At 30.9% G+C, this 3,441-nt stretch overlaps 1 non-coding gene across 1 annotated transcript; it reads right to left on the bottom strand.

Annotated features, from left to right (window-relative positions):
- Positions 1 to 2,629: 2,629 nt before the first annotated feature.
- Positions 2,630 to 2,751, bottom strand: LOC138819548 (small nucleolar RNA SNORA26). Its single transcript, XR_011369474.1, has one exon. It is a non-coding gene; the product is annotated as a small nucleolar RNA SNORA26 (small nucleolar RNA).
- Positions 2,752 to 3,441: the final 690 nt, after the last annotated feature.

The following is a 3,441-nucleotide window of genomic DNA, read 5'->3' as shown; positions in this document are numbered from 1 at the left end:
TGACCCAAAGTGTTATTTCTAATGACTGCTTTAGAGTGGGTCAGGGAAAATGCTTTGGAGGCAAGATTTAATAAATTCCCAGAAACAAAAATCTCCTGACATTCTGCATAAAAATAAAGGAAAATAGTCAAAACAGTTAGGCTGGAGATGATGGCTTATGTTTTTAATCCCAGTACTAGGGAAACTGAGTCAGGAGGAACTAGAAATTGAGTGTACTCTGAGATACATAGTAAGACCTTGTTTATCAAAAAAGAAAAAAATATATTTAAAGCTTTTAGTGTACTAACAACATCATTCAAAATAGATTAACAAATATTCAAGGGAAGAGGGCAAACTTTTCTATATTCCTTCCATTAATAAACTCAAATCCCTGGACATAAAAATTAAAGCAATCATAACTTTAAAAAGATGTTCAATGGAAACTATGAACATATTACAAAGAAATGAAAAATAGAAATCTTCAGCCAAATAGTCAAAGATGTGAATAAAAATAAATTTTATAAATAGAAAATAATGAAATAATTGAATATAATAACTGAATGGAAATGCAGTGGAAAAGGACAGGGAAATAGGAAGATGAGCTATAGAAATTATAAAATCTGAACAACAGAGAAATAGTCTTAAAACCAATCATTTGAATAAGAGAAAAATATTAAACAACTTTTCTAAAGGTATTTATATCATTGTGTTGAAAATATACAGATAAATATTGTGTTTTAAATAGGTAGTTATTTTGGCATTAAATTATTACTAATTAGTCTCATCCATGTTTTCCCTTATGAAGGGAAAATTGAAATGAGGATAAATAATAAGTAGTAAATAAATCAGGAAGAAACTCCTCGAAAAAGTATTTGTTTCTGATATAGATTGTGGTGATGGATTCCAAATGAGTAAAAAAATCTTCAAACTCATCAAGTATCATACTTTAAATATGTGCAAATTTTTGCATACCAATTTTACCTAAATATGTCCTCTGTAGAGTGAGAATGATATCCTATTTTGGGAAAGATCCAATGTATATAAATAATCCTAAAGCAATTCCTCTCCTGTTCTGTAATATAAACTAGGAACATTTTAATTATGTATCTCCCCTAAATTCTAAAGTGGGCATTCTAATCACTTGGGTTTCTTTTTACCCAAGAAAATCCCACAGGATACATTAACTTAAAGTTCCATGTTGGTATTTCTGCAAAATTGTGTATAAACTCTGGTTTTATAATCCTGTGTATACACACACAAAACTGAACTTTAAAACTCCTTGGACCGTGACAACATTATTTTGGGCTATCTACTGCACCATTCCCAAGTTACCATAGACAGATTCTAATTCCTCAGGCTTTATTGTGATTCCAAAGGCAATTTTCTGTCAAGTTTCAATAATCTCACTGTATGGCCTTGAGAATAAATTTGCAAAATGATTGGCAAATTGTATATGCCTGTCTGTAATGTGAAAAGATGGTTCTCTAGTATGGGCTAAAATCCACCTACTACATTTACAATACAGATAAAAATACTGAAGATACAATAATAATATAAAAATTATACAAGTGGATAAACACACCTTCTTTTAAATAGAAACTCTTTAATTGTCATTAATCTTCTGTATTTATAAGTGTGTTTCTCATATATAGTCACCATATAAGGTGACTATAACCTTGGAAAAGTTTGATGTAGAGCTGTGGCTCAAGTGGTAGAGTGCTCACTTTGAGCAAGAAAGCTCAGGAACAATGCCCATGCAATGAATTCAAGTCATAAGACTGGAAAACAATAACAACAACAACAACAAACAATGAATATTAGTCCTTGAAAGTGATGCTTGATTTTATCCAATAAGTTTACTAAAGTATAACAGCTAATCACTAGGTCATAGAAAAGATGTTGCTGTGAAAGAATATATTTTCTGAATGAGAATAATGCTTTCAAGTAATAGAATTTTATTTTTATTTTTATTCTTATTTTTTGCCAGTCATGGGGCTTGAACTCTGGGCTTGGGTGCTGTCCCTCAGCTTTTCAGCTCAAGGCTAGCACTCTACTATTTGAGTCACAGCACCACTTTTTCTGATGGTTTATTGAGATAAGCGTCTCAAGGACTTTCCTGCCCTGGTGGCTTTGAAACATGATCCTCAGATTTCAGCCTCCTGAGTAGCTAGGATTACAGGTGTGAGCCACCATTGCCTGGCTGCAATAGAATTTTAATAAAGTGGTTATTCTTCATTTTATAGGTAGTTTTGTTTTTCATCAGTGTTTTGAAGACCAGAGACAGATGTTTCAAGAATAAGAAATTCTGTCTAAATATTATGACAGAATCTTGCCTGGATTTCAACTTTACTGGCTTCCACTATGAATATTGGATTTCCCAGCTCTCACAATCAAGCACTGAAAAATACATAATATATAGTATACATAAATATATACTACACAGTGTGTATAAAATTATATTATAATAATTAACATCATATTTACAAAGCATATGAATACATAAAACATATAAATATATAATAAAAATACAGATAAATGTTATATTTGTGTATATATACATATACATAAAGACTTATATATTCCCTTGTTTTTGTTAATAAAGAAAAACCTAACATAGTATTTATTTAACTTAACTCAACTTAATTTTTTCATCTACAACTCCAGAAAGTATGAAAGCAGGAGTTTTACCATACCTTTTCTGCATTTCATAGAGATTTCCATTACCGTTCTGTGTTAGCCTCTTAAGACATAAGTTTAACTTCTTATTAGTCTATATCAATTGAACATTCCCATACATGTGAATAAAGCACTTAGATCATATTCCTTCTATTATCTTCTCTTCTCCTTCATATAGACTTCCTTTTCCCTACTACTATGCCTTCAATTTTTTTTTCAGATTCTGCATATGAGAGGAAACATTGTGTTTGTCTTTTTGAGCCTAGCTTATTTCAGTTGACATGATTTCAACCTATATTCCTAAAAATGTCAACATAATGTTTCTCTTTGTGGCTAAAGTATGTTTGTAATTATATTGTATAACTTGGACTTTCTGTACAGTCTCCTAATAAATATGTGTGGTCAGAAATCTCTTTCATATGCTGACTTTGTTTCTTGTAGGAACATTTATTCTTACAATGCCCTGATTCACAGTTCCTAGGCTTCCTTTCTTCCAAAGATTTTTATCTTCAGCCTGATCAGCTACCTCAAACATGGTTGTTTCCTAGGTCTTGTCATAATTACAATAGAAATATGTCTTATTCTCAATTTTAAGCCACCACTATCCAAACACTTTTCTTTATACCCTAACCCTTCAGTACATCATTTACAAAAATTCTTAAGTTCTATCAAGACTTAGAAACTTATTTTTGCTCTATCGCTTTCTGATGCCTTTTTGTTTTTTCCTTGAGAGATAAAAAATTATAGCAACTATAACAACAAGGATGCTTTCTTATCATAAATGAT

Source organism: Dipodomys merriami, unplaced genomic scaffold (assembly GCF_024711535.1).
Source record: "Dipodomys merriami isolate MVZ:Mamm:240054 unplaced genomic scaffold, mDipMer1.0.p SCAF_8, whole genome shotgun sequence".
Taxonomy (NCBI): Eukaryota; Metazoa; Chordata; class Mammalia; order Rodentia; family Heteromyidae; genus Dipodomys; species Dipodomys merriami.
Note: the sequence above shows the minus strand (reverse complement) of the source record. Positions and strands in the feature narration are given on the sequence as shown.